This window comes from Lepisma saccharinum, chromosome 29 (genome assembly GCF_977018435.1).
Source record: "Lepisma saccharinum chromosome 29, izLepSacc3.1, whole genome shotgun sequence".
In the NCBI taxonomy this organism is placed as follows: domain Eukaryota; kingdom Metazoa; phylum Arthropoda; class Insecta; order Zygentoma; family Lepismatidae; genus Lepisma; species Lepisma saccharinum.
In genome coordinates, this window is record NC_139257.1 from 3,198,671 (window position 1) to 3,218,417 (window position 19,747).

The window sequence follows — 19,747 nt, forward strand, 5'->3', positions numbered from 1 at the left end:
GAATGTATAAACTACAGAGGAATAACACTTAGTGCAACTTAGCAAAGGTATATGAGAAAATATTAGAGAAAATAATAAGGGAAGTAACAGAGACACATAAGAAAGATGCAGCCAGTGGAGAGGAAATTTTTAAGGAATTTGGGGAAGACTAGAAGGGATTGAATGAGGAGATCCCACAGACAGTGGGTGAGGTGAAGCTTCAGGACAAGATAGATGAGGCACAGGTAAGATGCAGAAATACTACCAATAGGAGCTTACCATGTACAAGGAGTGGGAATAAGGCCAAGGATGAGACAAAGATGTCAGTGGAAAGAGCAGAGTTAGAAGAATAGGATAACATTGGAAAACCGTGGAAAGAGAGGAGTTGTGGAAGACCGGGAAAAAATGGAGAGGCTTGACTTCTATGATGACCCAGCCAGAGGTAGGAAATGACGAAAAGTGATTCCGATATCTACAAAATCCTTATGTACATTACTACAAATTATTTGAAGTGATTTTTTTTAAAAATCATCAGATTTAAATCGTTATTTAAATCAACCAGTTTTAAATAAATTCACCTTGTCTACTTCAATATTATTTGCACCTTCTGATTTCACAGAATAATGGAAAATCAAACTATCTCAAATTAAACTCTGATATGAGACACCATTCTAAATCTTCCAACCAAACTTAAAGAATATAAAAATTGCTAGAAGGAAGTAATACTTCCAATCTTCTAGATTTGGGTTCAAATTCAGTACTATCTTCTGAATGTGTATCCTGTAAATAGCTATTATAAAAATTACCCATCAATTTGGATTTGTACGTGGGTAGTTCAATAAAGTGTAGCCTCAACCTACTTTATATCAAAGAGCATGATGCATATCTGTTTACTACATAAGGGTCATTCCATGTCAAATCAACCAATAAAAAAATATTTTTGAACCTTTAGGATTCAGATTTTTAAGATTCTTTGTTTATTCATAGTACCTATCAAGAGGACAAAAACTGCCAAATTTAAGATTTTTTGGGCTCATAGTTTTTGAGTTATTGACTGTCAAAAATCGCAAAATTTGATGCCATTTTGAAATCTCTAAACAGTTGTAGATCAAAAATCATTTGACCAAGAGAGCTCGAATTGGAGTCATTCTCTTCTTCTTTTAATGAGCTTTAATTTGAAATTTGTTAGAGGTGCATATTATGCCAACCCACTTGAAAATGAAGAGAGAAAATCATAAAACATAAGCATAGCATACATAGATTTAGGCTCAAGGAGAAACTAGGGAGAATATTTGATGTATCAATTAATACAAAACTGGTTTAAAAATAATTAATTCTTGTGAAAGAGTGGACTTCCTAAAGAAGGCTCTACCAGTAACATTATGACTAACTATGCAGCACATTATAATATGCTATCACTGCAGATTTCAAAATTTGACTACCAACAGTGCAACATTTTATAATGGTATGTTTTTGAATTTGATTTAATTGGTTGATTGATTTGCTTCATTACATTTTGCTTTTATGCCACTTTTGGCTAATTTATGAGGATGGGGATAAGTTATGATATGATGAATGGACACTGACATTCATGCCCAGACCAGGATTCAAACCGAGGACTCCTAGCATCGTAGCATGATGTGCTAACTACTACACTATGGAGACCGGCTATTCCAATTCAGATGATGCAGAAAACACAACGAAGCACATGCTGTACTTGCTATTTATTTTTAATGAACTGTACTTGGAAATTCAAGTACAGGTGAAGATTTTCAGGCACTCTGTATGTGTCAACCCTTGGCCTGGATCATTGTAAAGGTTTACGTATTGTAATTAGAAATAATATGGATGCTAGATTCTGTTAATGGTGTTAAGTTGTGTTTGGGTAATGTCAGGTAACTAAAACGAACCTCGTCATTTGTTAGGTAACTCAGCTGCACAGGGGCAGAACCTTGCTGACTTGGAACTGAGATGAACACAACTTACACAGGCTGTGTACAGTGTATCTTGGTATATTTTTCATCTGGCCCAAGGGGCATGATAATGGCCTTTTCCTAATTTGAAGTTTTTCAAGCATATTTCTCTTGTTGGTTAAAGTTGTGAAATTATTGGTTGAAGGACACAGGGGCCATATGGAATCTATGCTCAGTTACATTAAACTCAGGAAATACTTCTCTGACAATCATATACATTTTTAACATTTTACATATTCTATTCATTAGACATTACCTACTTGCAGGAGCGTAACTAACACATTCTGCACCCCCTCCCCCTCTATACCTTCAGTTGCATTCATTTAAAAAAGCTCTCTTTTTTTAAATATTAATACACACCTACGTTTATCTGTATTAGGTACATTCAAATGTGAATGTATACCACGCAAAAACTGGCATGAAAGGTTAAGACAACAGACAAACTTTACACGAGTTTTAAGAAGTCATACCTCGCTTACAAATCTATGATGTTGAGAAAATATTGCAGAAGTACTTTGTACATTTGTCACAATTTCTCAATGTCCCAGCAGAGCCAAATTACAAGTAGATAATGTTATTAATACATCTAAAGTTCTTTTAATGGTTTCACACTTGTTATCCATACTTTGTTGCAACATTATTAGAACATATTTATGATTTTTGCAGGCTCTATGTCATACAAAATGCATTCAAGATGTGAGTTCGGCATATTTCCTGTTCTTTTATTGTTTGATTATTTTTGATATTAACTTTAATAAGAATTTATTTTTTGTTTTGTTTATTTTTACAAATCATTAATTTTACCATTACACCATTCAAACCTATCAGGAAACAACCTGCATGATTCACAATAAATAGCATCTAATAAAGATGAATAACATAAACCAAATCTCTCTATTCTCTGTCTGGCATAGTGCTAGTGTAATAATAATCAGAGGTGAAATATCACCCGTCTTTCCAGAAAGGTAGTTGTGTTTTACTTGGTTTGGATGATAAAAATTGAAGCTGTAAATACAAACCAATATTGGGATTCACAAAGTCAAAATTTCACTTGTTGCACCTCTTGTAATGACCACATGATTTAAACTACTTGCAAATGAAGTATTTCGTCTAATCTGATAGTTCACTTTATACTTTTCTAGTAATTAACATTTTCTGTTTCTGTTTCTAGGGGCAAAAAAATATTTTAAAATATATCTTAACTCCAAAAGGAAAACTTTCTTAATTTATCATTCTTATTGCACTCCCACCCCCTTTGCACCATGGGGGTTGGAGGGTTGTTATTTACGCCACTGCCTACTTCCATTTTCACTATTATTAACAAGCTAGAATTGAAAATGTATTTGTTTTACTTTTCAAAATTATGGAATAGATATTATAAAATTGGCTATAACTCTTCAGCCAACACTTTATACTGACATTTCAGTTTTACATGCAATATTGAGAACAAAACAACACTTTAACAATGTAGGTCCAGGGAAAAATGGGCCTGAGGATTACATATTCTCAAGGAGTGTTTTTGTCATACTTGCCTGCAAATTTGTTCATATGGATGATATCATAAGTGAAATTTTGGATTTTTTCTATAAGCTAGCAACACTGCTGCTCTTACACATCATTATCATTATTTCTAACGCAAAGTATCAGCCAATTTTCAATGAAACTTTGCATGGTTGTAAGGAATGTAATACTTATAAATACTACATTTTCTCATTCACTTTGGTCTATTGTGGTGGCCACAGAGGCATACTATACAACTTTTCTGGAATGTCTGGAGTAGCAACGTGCAGAGTGAAAAGCTTGTGGGTGGGGCCAGACTAGGTGGTGAAGGGTGCGGGATGAAAGCAACGAAAGCTGTGCCGTATAACGGCCGTAAAGCAAAACGCTTTCTGCTGCCAATTTCTTTTTATTCTCAACAATGGCCAGTGCAGGGGTGCCCACAGGGGGGTTTCATGACGCGCCTGCATCATGGAATTTGGGGGGGGGATTTTATACCCATTCTATATATCTTCACACAAAAATGGGGGGATTGTATTGTTTGATTGACTTGTTATTGATTTTTAGTTTTGGTTATTATGTATAGTTTTTCTACCTACCTGTGGATGATCGCGGCGATAGGGCTGAAATGAAACACCACCTCTTATGTCTTTAGAATCAGTTTGGATGGAGGGGGGACGTGGTACCAAGGTTAGTCAAGCAGACAAACTGTGCAGAATAAGGTTGACTAACAATAGCAGTGAGCCTAAAGCATCTAAAGTAAACATATATTGCTTAAATATGTCTGTATTATACCGTGTTGCAAAAACAGGGGGACAGGGGGTCATTGCCCCCCACCCCCCAACCTTCGACAGCAATTCTAGGGTAGCAAGTGGACAAACTTTGACGGCCAAGGGCATCTGCAGGGGAGCACAGAGGAGCAATTACCCTTCGATTTCAAATTCTATGCAAATAAAAATACATTTTGTAAAATTTTCTTTCTTGCTTCGCTCGCATTATCTGCTTTACTAGTTTTCGTCAAGTTCAGAGCTTTAGCTAGGAGCGGAGGGAGTTTGCCATAGGCGCTGAGTGATCTAAAAATAGTTGTAAAAGAAAGAATGCCATTGCGTCCAGTGAAATTATTTGCACCCAATTAAATCAATATTGTTTTCAATTGCAAAGAATTGGATCTAAAAGTTTTCTTACTCAATTCGCTTGCATTCTGCTTCATTTCTGTAATGTAATGTATTTAAATAATATGTGTAGTATATTTGTATTGAATAAACTTTCAATATGTACACAATTTAGTGTTAGCTTCTTGAATATGTATTTTCTATTTTATGTCGCATATGTGTAAATCATATGCTGTCCGTGAAAGTTAAACATGTATCTTTGGAATGCATTTATCATTCATTTACTTTCATTCAAAAATACAGTTTGTGTGCTTGTTTTCCATTATTAGCTAATGTGAAATTGACGGTTTTGAAAAATGTTTCATATCATTTGTTCCAAACAAATGCTTTTGCACAGACTTCTACCCCCCTTTGCATAATTTATGAGGATATGAGGATAATAACATCTTTGTTACTACTACTACTCCTGGTAGTAGCAGTAATAATAATAATAAAGCCATTATAAATGTTATTATTATTATTATTGGTAGGTCTATCCTGGTACTTGCCCCCACCAGACGATATTCGTGGTTGCACCTCTAGTATTCCATTTTTCCACAAATTTTGACTCACAAAAAAAAAAATTGAGTAATTAATTCGACATAAACGAGGGGAGTGCACCATGGGCCTTGGGGGATATGCACCCCTGAGCCAGTGTGTTGTTTTACACAAATAAATAATATTGCGCGTTTATTATCTTTTAAGAAAATGCAATGCAAGAACACCAGTAGTTGGCCTGTAAATGGTACATAACTTATTTCTTTACACACAAATTATTATTTTTTTTTCACACCTGCCACCCTAAAAAACCCAAATTCCCTGTGAATGAGCCTTCGTAATGCCTCTAGCACAAACTCATCGAAGTCTGCAAATCGTTGAGCTTGTTTCGGATGCTTCTTGCCCGGCGTTTCCAACAGGGATGTTCCATCCTTTTCTCGCCATTGTTTTGCTTCCTTCCGGGTATTATAAACGGTGGATTTCCCAATTCCCATTAGGGCAGCTGTTTCCAAAACACATTCTCCTCCCCTCCGCATGTTCATTGGGAGAGGCACACACCCTTCAGCATGTGCCAAGAACATGTTCGCGTTCCCTTACTCCAGACATTCAGGAAAAGGAATATAAGTACATATTTTTTTTTTGACCATCCATTAGGCATGCCATTTTCTGTAACAGGCATAGGCACATGGCACGTGTCTTCCAAACCTTTAACTATCTTTAAGGTATGAAATGGAAAGTAAATTATACTGATCATGAGTGCAAAATGTTCTCTCTTTGTCTTTTTGTATGATCAGCTGCAATTTTCTGCCGCTATTTAAAAATGACAGAATATAATAAAGTTGATGCCAGTCACATGCTTGGTGTACAGTTGTCCCGGACGTGCCTAAATACATAAGAACCAAAGCAAGGAATGTTCACTTTTGATGACACGGCACTTTCATATTCACATTCGCCACTAATACATAGCTAAGGGTTACCACCAGATGTTCTAAAAAGAAAAGCAAGACATCCAAGGATGTATATGGGGAGAGGAGGGGGGCATTGCAGCTATAATTAAAATAGCAGTGCACCCCATTCCTTTGCTAAAGGAAAAGTCATGCTGCTTACATGTGTCCTGTCATATTACACAATTTGACTTGTTTTCTTCCTAATTTGATTTGATTGTTGTTTAATGACTTTTCTCTATCACTTTTGGTTAATTTTGACAATGAGGATGAGTGATGATATGATTGAATTCATGAATGGACACACATTGGCTGGGACTCAACCTGAGGACACCCGACATTCAACCACTCCACCACGGAGGTTTTCCCTTCTCATTTATTTTCTCTGTCATTTCTCTTTTTTCTGTTCTTTCTCTTTTTAATTTTACAGATTAACCTTCCTATCTGTTTCAATCTTACTGTTTTTTCTTACTTTCTTACCATAAAACATCATGCATTGTGAAATAATATTAAAATATTAATGAATACTGAGAATATATTTCTCTTGCCACAGCTGCAGTAATCATCTCATCTATGCATCAAACATGCAAATCCCCAATATTGGGCTATTACAGATTAACCTTCCTATCTGTTTCAAACTTACTGTTTTTTCTTACTTTCTTACCATAAAACATCATGCATTGTGAAATAATATTAAAATATTAATGAACACTGAGAATATATTTCTCTTGCCGCAGCTGCAGTAATCATCTCATCTATGCATCAAACATGCAAATCCCCAATATTGGGCTATTTTCAACTTTCAAAATGCCCCTGCATATATTTCTATTCACCACTCAGTACCTTTGATGTTATATCATGAACAGACTGCATGCAATATCTGCTTCTGAGGGCTGTGTCGTGAAATCCTCCACCCTTGATTTGTAGCACATTTCTTTGTCCAAAATAAAGTTTCTTCTAAGAAAGGAAGAATTTAAATAGTGTGGAAGGAAATTTCTAGAGATCTACGTGCTACGAAACTTACATTTCGTAATATTAAAATTCCTTACATACATAATGTACCTGCCTTTAAAGGGACTCTATAGAAAAAGGTGGGTAGCCGGAGCATAGCAGAGGCAGGGCCATGGTAACAGTAGATCAATTACCCCAGGGGCTGAGCCCGAAATCGGGGGGCTATTTTTATGAAATTTCTTGTTTAGTTCTGAAAAACCGACGGAGCCAAAGCGACTGTTATATATCCATCGGTACAGGTGCGGGTGGCTGGAGGGTGGCTGGTATGAAATTGACATGGCCACAAGTCGACTTCCACCTCGCAACTTTAATCGGCTGTACACACATAAATATTTGTTTCCGTGCTCGAGAATTTTGTTTTTCACAATTTGAAACACACAATCATCCTATAAAAAATAAAAAAATCCCTAGCGAAATCGAGGGTGGAGGATTTCACAATGGACCCTTTCTACGCAATAAATATAAGCTTTACAGCAAGACAAAATGTGCGAGTGAAGCAAACTTGAAAATTTTTAAATCTACAAGTATTTCTATGCTAACTAAATATACTATTATTAATTTAGAAGGCACAAAAAAAAAAAAGGACGGTCTTGAGAAAATCAGTACACCCTAACATAGCTATGTGTTCTCACTTCCTTACTAACTGCAGTGTGCTCTGTCTTTCGCCGCATTGATACTTTTCTTGTTACATGTTTAGGTACATGGGGGATAACTGTACACCAAACACATGACTGATGTTAGCATTGTAATATTACATGGCTTAAAAATGCAGCAAAACTGTGCACCTTTGCTAAGCTCAAAGACAAAGAAAGACCGTTCAGCTACACAAAAGCACTCATATGCAATATAGCCTAATTCAAGAATCTCTGTTTGAACATAATAAATCAGCTTTCAATCTTTATCCCAGGCCTTCTTCCTATGTTCTCGGATACACAAGTGTACATGTAGGACTAGGGTTACTAGATCGCTATAAGGGAAATGTAGAACATGTTGTCCCAAAATGTAGTACACAAAACATTCGCAATAAATAACATATTTCTACAGAACATGATAAAAAAGTCATTTAAAAATGACACTTTTTGAGTTTTAAAAAATGAATTCTTAACGAATTCTGAAATGTACTGTAATATACTAAACGGCTAGACTCTACTTTACATCCTTATTGCCATATGGTTGTAACTGATGAAAGTTAACAACACTGCAGGCTCGTCTTTCTGTATGCATTGTGAATGTGTGTGCTTTGCTCGTTTGGGTTCTGCGTGGCGATTGCTTCTTTGCGTACTCAGTGCATTGTGCGTGTGTATGGTGCATGAAAAAGAACAGGTTCCAAAAACTTGTAGATAGTGTAAAATAAGTTTATCCCCAGTAAAAATTTAGTGCATCGTTCAAAACTTCGGGTAAGTACATTTTTTTCTTTTTACACTTTCTGTTCACGATAGCCCCACTAACCATTCACAGGTAGCCCCACGAACCATTCATGGGTAGCCCCATGAACCATTCACGATAGCCCCACAAACCATTCACGTTAGCCCCAAAAACCATGAACAGGTATTCCCACAAACCATTCACGTTAGCTCCAAAAACAATGCATGGGTTGCGCCACAAACCATTCACGGGGACGAGGTATGCTTACGAGGTTAGGTTAGGTTCCATTAGCACTTATTTCACCCCTAAATATGTGCTTCATCATCAAATTTCCTCAGTACGTTCAATTACGCATATCCAGACAACATCGTTTTTTATCGATTTCCTCCTCCAGGTAAATTTTCCTCGCTTTGGGATTACGTTGTTGAATTCCTTATACAATAAGCTTTCCAACGAGATATGACACATATTCCTTAGGAAAAGGACGTAAAGTAGAGTCTTACCTACTAAAGAATGTACTTCTACTACATGTTTTAACTGGTACTTCTCAGAAGAGAAAATTTTCTCAAAATCGCAGGTTTTGTCAAAAATATATTGACGAGACCAAACTTTTTACAGATGTGAAAAAAAATCTCTCATGAGACCACTGTGCTGATGGTAGTGAAAGTAGTCTCTCACATTTGCATTATGACCTGTAATGGCTAACAAATATTCAGCAATTACCGTAGTTTGAAATGGTATTTTTAGTTTAATTACAGGATATCTACCAAAATATCAAATCTAAAATTCTTGTCTTTACCAGGACGTTTCTTGACCTTTTTTTCGTTTTAGTTAAGATTTATTGATTCAATCCCTACTTAGGTAAAGTTGGAAATTAGCAAATAAGAAAATACATATCTATGATATTTAATGAAAAGCCCCTACCAAATGGGCTGTTAAGATTAAAACTGAAGCTGTATTTTACAAAATAATTAGACTTGCTTTATCTATTAATGCATCCTGGACTGCATTTGGCAGACTAGCCAGGTTCTGGCACCTGGATTCACAGCCAGAATAATCTTATGTGGGGCTTGTGTTGTCATCCTTATGTGTATGTGATTGTTTCTTCATCCATCTTACCTCACCACCATTCATCCTCATCTTCGCAATTAGCCAAAGGGGCAGAAATGTGAAGTAAAATAAATTAAATCAACCAGTCAGTAATTGTGATAGCAAAATCTCTTGACTGCAAGTATAATTTCCTGATTTTTATTGACTTCTTGACTTACTTGTTGATTTCTTTACTTCTTCTTGACTTTCATGGCTTTCTTGACTGGTAGACACCCTGAATAACTCTGTATTTACAATCAAAAATATTGAATAAGAATGGGAAACACTTTCTTCCATCAGTATAAACCCCAAGGCTAGAAATTCTACTCAGGCACTGAACAGTATCATCAGAATGTAGACTCAAAACTTTGTTCATTAGTTGCTTCCATATTCTTGTGTGTTCTCTAGCAGGACAAACTTTTATTTTCATCTTGGGCAATGGACTTGGAACTTGCATGATATCCCATTGTTAAACGAAACATGTACGTATTTTCCTAATTAATATTATGTAAAAAAAGGTAAAGTGTTCCCCTGTGCTCAGCACCATGCCATGAAGGCGAATAGGGGGTGTGGGGGTAACGCCCCACACTTTCTTGATCCGGTCATGAGTGGGCGGTGATGTGATCAGCATCATTCCCCTGACCACCTTTACCCCTCAGGGTTTCCCCCAGGTACCCGTGTCATTCGATGCTGGGTGGGCGCCGGGGCCGCTTCCAACATTAAAAAAGTTCCCGGATTTGAACCGGCCGGGGATTGAACCCGTGACCTTGAGCATGGTAGTCAGACACGTTACCGACTGAGACACCGTGGCCTACATAATATTATGTGACGTTCAAAATATAGGACATTTATGAAATTTTTCAAATGCCTGCCGGATGCCGGACATAAGGCTAAATACGTAGGATATATGCGGGAAAAACCGGACGTCTGGTAACCTTACATAGGACGTATGTTAGAATAGGAAAAAGCCCTTTGGATGTTATCTAGTAGTTGTAAAAAGTTGAACAGTAGTAGGTGTAATCTCATTCAAAATCTATCATTAGCTTCTTGTGATTATGCTAAACATTAACTCCATTATGCTCTTGTAATAAAAGTGTTAATTTTGCTACTCCTCTTCAACACTTCTTTAAAAATACATTTTGAATCAAAACATCAGCAAAACCTTGCTGATCTGTATGGCTCATTCCTGATTTGATGTAGAAAGGGATACATATATTGTAACAGAGGATACACCATTTTAAAAAAATTATTTGAGAGAAAACTATCGTAACTGGAAAATGTTTGGTCTCACTGCAGAACATGGGCTGCTTTTTTCCTCTACATACACAAACAAAATTTATATCCCCCGAAAGTACGTACATTCTGCTTCCATTTTCCAGTGTTATTTTTCCGATTACTATTATATTTTTGCGCATAAAAAATGTTTTTCCTGCTACTAAAAGCAATGCATTTCTCGGCCAATTTTTCCATTCCTTCGCGTCCATATGGTTCACGCACAGTTTCCTTTATTATTTCAGACGAGGAATGCCTAGGGTGACCTGGGGTAATTATTGGACACAGAAAATCGGGGTAAATTATGGACAGGGACCAGAAACCCTGTTGTATCATAATTTATTACATCTAACCAACCAACATTTGTTAATTGCATATCCAGCAATGCTCTGATTAATTATTGGGATGATATTAGTACATTTTCTCAAAAAATATATTAATAACCCAAAGCACTTTAAAAAAAATGGTTTTAACATCTTTTCAAATGATACAAAATTGTGTATATGTTTGTTTTCTTTTACTTGATCTTGAATTTTGTAATGCCCAGTCTTGGATATGTGTATGAAGGTGGTTTGTGCTGAAAAACACCATTGTAGTATGAACAGTAACAGTATGACATGCATGTTTAGTTTTAAGGTAATTATTAGACACAGCGAGTAATTGGTGGACATGCTATGGGGTAATTATTGGACTGCAACAGGTACTGGTGGTCAGCGCAACCAAAGAGTGAAATTGTGAAAACACTGTATGTGTTTTATGGTCCTGTGCAAACCGTATCAGTTAATCCATTTCAAATAACTTGTAATGATGAAGTAAGGTCAATGTTTGAAAGTATCTCTAGTGCCTCCCCGATGGTGCAGTGGTAGCGTAGTAGCCTTCTAATCAAGGGGTACCAGGTTCGATAGCCGGTGGAGACACATAGTGGTTCGGATCCCACTTTAAACTGTAGCCCCAGTCACGATTAGTCTTACTGTGCATAAAGTTGACTTAAAACACCAAATCAAAATCAAAGTATCTCTAGACTCAGGAACGAAATGAGAACTAAAAGTGGTAAACATTGTAAGTGTCAAAAGTAAAAGTGTTGGGAAATTGCATCATTCCGCACATCAGCCCTTAAGAACGTGCACACTAGTGACCTCTTTACACGTCCTTTGAACTACTTAGAGGGCTACCAGCCACATTTCAAAGCATGGCACATTTCACAGTTTAACGTGGAAAATGGTGTTTGAATTATTGTGGCACTTACAGCGTTTACCAATTTTAGTCTTCAAATATTCCCTACTCCGCAGTCTCATCGTGTAATGATTGAAGATGATGTGGAAAGTGACAACCTAGTGTAAGCCTATAGCATCTCAATATGCTTTGTTGCAGTGTGTTTGATTAAAAGACATTTGTGCAATGTTTGTAGGACTACTTGAACAAAGAAGCTGTCTAAAAAGTTTAAAGTTTTGAAAAGTTATGTATTTAGTTTTTAGGTATAACTGTATTTAGTTCTAATCAGTTGGTAAAAATCTTATAGTCCCCGGACACCTATAATTTTTTCGTTTTGTGAATTTTTGACATTCGTACTTACCCATCTGCTTCGCGGAACATTCTTGAAGGTGCATTCACGTTTTTTGATGAAAGTAGTTGCAAATTTTTTTTAAAAAAAGTGTTTTTGTAACTGAAGAACGTACGTTTCCGCAAATGGTTTGTGGGGCTATGTGTCAATGGTTCGTGGGGTTATGTGTCAATGGTTCGTGGGGCTATGCGAGAATGGTGTGTGGGGCTATGCATATTTTTTTTTTAAACCAATTTTTAACTATTGTAACCTATACGTGACCCTACCTAACCTAACCTTAACGGATATGGTTCGTAGGGCTATGCGTCAATGGTTAAATTTCCGCTATGAAACATTCCCACATCACACAAAACACCTTCCAGATGTTAGACAATGCTACAGGAACTTATTACCGTAAGTAGTTTCTTCTGTAAAAATGAAGAAATCTGTCCGGGGAATATCAGATTAGTACCAATCAGTTTAGTTAGTTAGTTGTAGTTTGGTGACAGACAGCACCTCAATATGCTTAAATTAACTTGTTATAGTTTGTGTGATTAAAAAACACCATTTGTGCAATGTTTGCACTTGAACAAAGCACAAATTATTAACAAAAATACGTTAAAAGTATTTAATTTTGTCTACCCACGCATACCTAGTATCCTCATGTGACACTTCTCCAATGTGGCTTGATGTTCCGAGCCTAAAATACGACCACCTGAAGAAGGAAGCAGGAAAGCTTCCAAAACGTAGTTTAAAACGAATATATACTCACTTACGTAAGTAGACGAAATTTAATACTTTTAACGTATTTTTGTTTATAGATAGAGAGTAATACGCACGTAACCAATATGCTAGAAATTATTAAAAGGTTGCCCAGAAAACAAAAAGTTGCTAATTTTTACTAGATTTCACTGTTATACATTTTTTACAGAAGTCATGTGCTGTTCAATAATTACCTCAAATACAGCACCTATAGTACACACCGTTGTCCAGCATTTACCCCCTATGGCTCATCTCTGTGCTGTGCAGAACACATTGATAACTAATGTCCAATATTTACCCCACTATGTCCAACAATTACCCCAAGGACGGGGTAAATTTTGGACACAGTTTTATTTTTGTTTCTACTCCTGAAAGGAATTAATAAATTTCAACAATGGTACCTGACAGATATATCAAATAGTAATTACCAAAAAAAGTACTGGCTAGAAAAGTACATAAATGTGGGAGCTATGGTAAAAGTTTGATTTTTGTCCAATATTTACCCCGGGTCACCCAACAAGGTTACGTTAGGTCTGTTAGGTTAGGTTCCAATAGCGTAAATACAATGAAAAATGTTTTTCCGGTATCGGTTGTTTTATGATTTCTCCTAGCACAAAGACTAATTATTGTAGAATTTTGGAAATCATTGTCACACAAAATTTGAACCTTTCTTCAAGTAATGAGGACTGTTTCGACTTGAAAAAAAGTTATTTATGTTGAAAAAAACAACGGTACTAATCTGATATTCCCCGGACACATTTCTTCATTTTGACAGAAGAAACTATTTATGGCAATAAGTTCCTGTAGCATTGTCTAACATCTAGAAGGAGTTTTGTGTGATTTAACGGATTTCTTCAAATTTAAGAGTTTGGGGCTCATTTGGGGGCAGGGTGACTCCGGCCAATTTCTAACATGTCTTTAACAGGGATAAAGCTGGGGAGCTGGAGCAGAGGGGAGGCACGGCCGTGTTAGCAGTTGGGAGCGGTAGGTCAATTACCCCAAGGGCGGAGCCCGGAATCGGTTGGAAATTTGGACTCAAAAATAATTTTTGGTAACAGTTTCATACATCGGAGACACATTTCTTCATTTTTACAGAAGAAAGAACTTACGGAAATGAGTGTCTCTAAGGTTCCCAACGTTAGTCGAGGTATTTTCTTTCATCGTGGTATCTATTTGACCGGGAAATCATGTCAGTGTTTCCAACCCTTTTTTTTTAACTATGCTTGCCTAACCTAACCAAACCTAACTTTATCGGGATGGTTTGTGGGGCTATCCGTCACCTACCCATGCATAATGTACAATTTGCACACATGACAAACACGATAGTAGGTATTTTTCGGTGAAGAAGGTTGGAAAACACAGATATGCGAAAACAAAAGAAGCGATATCATTCACAAAGTAAGCGATATCGCACCATTACGTGCGTTCGGTAGCACTTAGATAAATTCGTTTTTTCAGTAGAAAAAGTGTTTGTTTTCATGAAAAAAGCATAATGGCACCTTGAACTATGTTCCGCAATACACAATTGGTAAGTACGAACCATGCAAAACACAAAATATCTTATTTTAATGTGTCTCCGATCTATGAAACTGGTACCTTACCCGCTTTCGTGCATCGGACAGAGATTATTATAGAAAAATACATGAATTAGCGGCCAAATACATTGAAAAATGCGAGAAAACACTTCTACGACCTTCCGAAATTACACAGAAACTCAATTCCGTAAGTACTTTCTCCTGTAAATTTGAAGAAATCCGATTCCCGGCTTTGACAGTTTTACCAAATTTACAGCGGCTATGATTCACCTTCTGATGTCAAATTTTACCCGATTAGCCTTACTGTGCATAAATCAATCAATCAATCTCTAATCAAATTATTATTATTACTCTATTCTGGAATATATACTAATATTACTTACAATTGGTGACAGTTACGTATTTATCTTCGAATATCTTTGTAGTCCTTCCTCTTTATGTTTCCATTTCTATAAACTTGCCTTCTTTAGTAGTGTCTACATTAAGGGCCCGTTCCGAAAGTCGCACGAGTTTAACGCGTTAAACGAGTTATGGTAACTGGCCGTTCTATAAGTGCTTCCGTGCGTTTCGTGAGTTTCATTATGCTGTCCCAGTAAGTAGAAAAGCGCGATAGCGATACAACTGCGCAGTGTTGCAACCCAGTGAGAGGGATAGCGGGAGGGATTTTCAAACCCAGCGAGAGGGATTTTCCATTCATTTGTTTGCAATAAAACATGGGATTTACCTTCAGGAACATAAAAATACTCAACTGCCAGCTATCAATTGTAAGTAATATTAGCATGTATTCCAGAATTGAGTAATAAACATTTGAATAGTGAGAATGAAGTGGTCTTACTGTATATTTTTTGTTGTATGTACATACTGCTTGCATTGTAGAATTATTCCTCTTACTGTTTACTGTTTTTAGAAGCACATAAACACAATTTGGCTGTTGTGTTTCCGAAGGACACCCGCGCGGGAGCGCTCCTTTAATCAAACATTTGTTTTTCGTTGAATAATGTTAAAGTTATAACACGTATTCATGTTAAAAATAAATGCCTTGAATGTTACTATTATTGGTAACAGTCAGATATAGCAAAAACACATTTCTTCAAATTTACAGGATAAAAGACGGGAAAGTACTTACGGAATTGAGTTCCAGTTTGGAAGCTGGGAATAGTGTTTTTCCATTCGTGCAACTTATTCGGCCGGTAAATAATGTAATTTTCGACATTCATGTATCTCCGTTGCACGATAGCTCATGCCATCATTACCGTCGACTACGTCAATCAAATGTTCCGTGCGTTCGATTATGTAATCCCCTGTCAGTGTAGCAACCACGCGGTAGTTTTACAAGATGACGTGTGAGCGTTTTTTTTTTTCAATTTAATTTTCTATGTTTGACTAACCTAACTGAACCTAACCTAACCTTCCGTGAATGATTTGTGGATCAATTTTAGCCTAAAAACCATCATTTTTCGGTTAATAAGTGTTAGTGTAGCAACTACGCGGTAGTTTTACAAGATGACGTGTGAGCGTTTTTTTTTTTCAGTTCAATTTTCTATGTTTGCCTAACCTAACTGAACCTAACCTAACCTTCCGTGAATGGTTTGTGGATCAATTTTCGCTTAAAAACCGTTTTGTGAATAGTTTGTGCGGCATTTATCAGTTCATAAGTTTAGTAACACTGCATATCAGCTCACGACACAGCATATCAGCTGACGATAGACAATGTGAGTCAAGATTTGCCCGCCAATTAGCAACGACCAATAAATACTTATAATGTTAAGAATAACGCTTTTTTCATTGAAAAAAAAACAACGTAATCCCAAGTTGAAAAATGTTCCGCTATGCATATGAGGTAAGTACAAATGAAATTAATTTGAAAATAAACGAGTTAAATGTGTTTTTGCTATAACTAACTAGTACCCTATTATTAACCCTAGATCACTAACCATGAGTAAAATATATTCACTCCCCAACTTTTTTGGTTACCCCTGTCTTCCGGCCAATAGTTGGCAACAAGATGCCAAAGGGAGGGGTTCGCGTCATCTACCGTCTGTGCACCACTGCTCTGTTAATAGAAGCTAGGGAGTAATGTTTACTCATAGTATGTGTAGGTAATGTGGTGAGTAAAATTTACTCACGTTTAGCATTAAAGGAATGCATATTTTGAGTAAAACTGACTCATGTTCAGTATGTAAGAAAGAATAATAGGTAGTAGCATTTTCTTACAAATTTACTGATATTGTATTGATTGATTGAATTGTTGTTTTAAGTCTACTTTATGCACAGAAAGGATAATCGGAACTGGACCTGCAGCTTAAAGTGGGATCGGAACTACTATCTGCCTCCACCAGGTATCGAACCCAGGACCTCTTAATTACAAGGCGACAACATAATGTATCAAGTGCAACAAGCCTCTTTTCAGTTATCATGAAAGGAAAATTGGTCCAACATGCACCTGAATGCAAAACTGTTCCCTTTTCCATTATTTCATATTCATTTACATAACATTTATACTATAGGTATATTTTTATAATAGTTATTATTGTCATAAATAAATATTAGTAAATTATATTACTATGTATTATGTAACTAAATTATGAATACAAATACCAAAATATAAAATATTAGTTCATTCTTTGCTAAGAGCATTAATAGTAGACAGTGTGTCATCTTTACTCATGGTTAGTAACCACTGTAACTAAGATAAGGTTAGTGTTCTAGGGTTAAGATAGCCTGATACAGACCAGCCCGAACACTTCGCGAAACATGACATAAAAAAAAAATGTTTATGTGCTTCTAAAAACCATAACCAGCAAGAGAAATGATCTTACTTCAGAATGTTGGTTGCTATTTACTACATGTGTGGAGAGAAGTGAGAAAGTGTTTCAAAACATGTAAATGGATTTGAACTTATGTTTAAAGTTGATAGACCTTAATGAAGCTGCAGCAAGCATTAATTCTTGCGAAATTTGACACGAGAAGTAAATTTTACTACCGAGAGATACTCTTATGACATTCTAAGCAAACATCACCAATGCATTTTTGAAGCAGCTATACTCCTCACTTTATGTCCGTAGTACATTTAACATTTTCTAATACCAATAATTATATGTTTCTTGTGTTTCTTCTTGGGATGAATGATAAACATAACATATAAGGTGTATTTGTTCTTCAATTGTATATATCTGCATATCGGGAAATATTGTGGAAATATTCAGAACAACGTCGTGGGAAGCTTCTCAAGTTTTTCCAAATAATTAAAATGCAAAAGGGGTACATCTTATCCTTTTAGCTGTGTAGACAGAATGTCTACTGGACAACCCAAGATACTTCTGTTAAATAAAATGCAACTAGCTCAATGCTCACAATTTATTAAAATTTCTGTAGAATTAAATCAGTAGTTAAATACAACAATTTTCTAGCCAGGGGTGCCTGCCCATCCCCTCCAAGGCCTATGATGCACTCCCCCCAAAAAGGTAGAACACCTCCCCTTCCCCCACCCACCTTATGCTGAATTATGTACTCAAATTATTTTGGTCAGAAAAAATTTGCAGAACAATATATACAGATATCTTTAAGCAATATATGTTTACTTTAGGTACTATAGGCTCACTTTCATGTTTGCTAACATAAAACGTACAAAACTGCTCAGACTCACTGACATTGTTAGTGTATTGAACCTTATTTTTAGCAGTTTGTCTGCTTGACTAACCTTGTATTAATGGGAACAGCATGATTCCTCCCCCCCCCCCCTTCCAAACCAATTCTAAAGGCATAAGAGGTGGCAGTGGTGGCCATTAGAATCAAAAACTAGGGGGCAAGGACAGTTTACTTTCCCTTTGTAGATAAAATTTAGCATAGTGCAGGAGCAAAAGTGGCAAAAAGTAGAGGCAACTGACCCCTCGCCCCCCCTTAATTGATTTCACTGAGAGGTGATGATTCCGTGATCACCTACAGCCACAGGTAGCTAGAAAAACTGTTAATAATAACCTTAACTAAAAATGAATAAAAAGTCAATCAAAAGAAATGACACCCCCCATTTTTGTGGGAAGATATATAGAATTGGTATACAATTTTGTCCCCCCCCAAAATTCCCATGACACATGCACATCATGAAAAACCCCTGTGGTCACCCTTGTTTCTAGCTATATTTTTGAAAAATCATATTTCTTTTTCATAAAAAGCCAAGGGACAACTTCAAATTAATGTACACATATATACAATATATAGCAATAACCCTTAACCTAAGGAATTCTCCTGTTAACTTTCAGTGAATGGAGTCCTGTACATGTGTCCAGCCTCTCCCAACTGGAACTTTTTCAAGTGTGCAATTTTGAAACTTGTTGTGATGTATGATGATATGATATGATTTATTTGCATCCAAGGACTACAATTTTGTACAAGTAGGTACATCTGTAGCATAGGACATGTCAAATAGAAGTACATGATAATAAATTTGGTAATTTTAACATAAGATACACACATAAGTATATATTGGTGTATTATAACCCTTGCATATAAATATATTATACTTGACAATTTCAGTTTGATGTACAACAGCAACTCTGCATTTATGGTAACTAACCATACCTTTTAACATTTATTCTGTTTACACATACACAAGACCTTGAGTCCTCCACACTCTGTCCAATATATATGTCTATATGCATTCAAAAGATGAGTGTTGCCTCTGTATATTCTTGTATGCTGTAAAATGAATGTTTAATTAGCATGACTTTGATTTTATTTGTAAACCTTTCCACTTTTGGTTCATGTCTTCACTCTCTTGGCAACTTGTTATACTGGTCAACTGTTGAGTTTTTAGGTCCCTTCTTGTAGAGAGTAAGATGGCATGGCATGTCTTCATTCGAATTTTATCTTTATTTCTTGTGTTCAGGCTATGGATATCTTCATTGGTTTCAAAAGTACTAATATTTTGTTTGATGTATACCAGACATTCATAGATATACAAACAGGGTATTGTCAGCAAGCAGAAGTTACGGAAGAGAATTCTGCACTATTATTTTGCATTGACGCCTGCCACAATTTGAAGTGCTCTTTTTTTGTAATTTAGACAGTATGGAGCTATATGCCTTGTTTCCCCAGCTCATGATTCCATACCTTATTACTGATTCAAAGTTTG

The 19,747-nt window shown here is 36.2% G+C and overlaps 2 protein-coding genes across 2 annotated transcripts in view; one reads left to right on the forward strand and one right to left on the reverse strand.

Moving 5' to 3' along the window:
- The window catches only part of LOC145981300 (uncharacterized), a 30,610-nt gene extending 15,489 nt beyond the window's left edge, over positions 1 to 15,121 (reverse strand). Inside the window, exon 1 of the mRNA XM_083114490.1 lies at positions 15,000 to 15,121. The gene's annotated coding sequence lies outside the window, so the exon portion shown is untranslated. The remainder of the gene's footprint in view (positions 1 to 14,999) is intronic.
- Positions 15,122 to 15,334: 213 nt separating this feature from the next.
- Positions 15,335 to 19,747, forward strand: part of LOC145981162 (uncharacterized) — a 41,043-nt gene continuing 36,630 nt past the window's right edge. The window contains exons 1-2 of the mRNA XM_083114291.1: positions 15,335 to 15,380; positions 18,876 to 19,007. The gene's annotated coding sequence lies outside the window, so the exon portion shown is untranslated. The remainder of the gene's footprint in view (positions 15,381 to 18,875; positions 19,008 to 19,747) is intronic.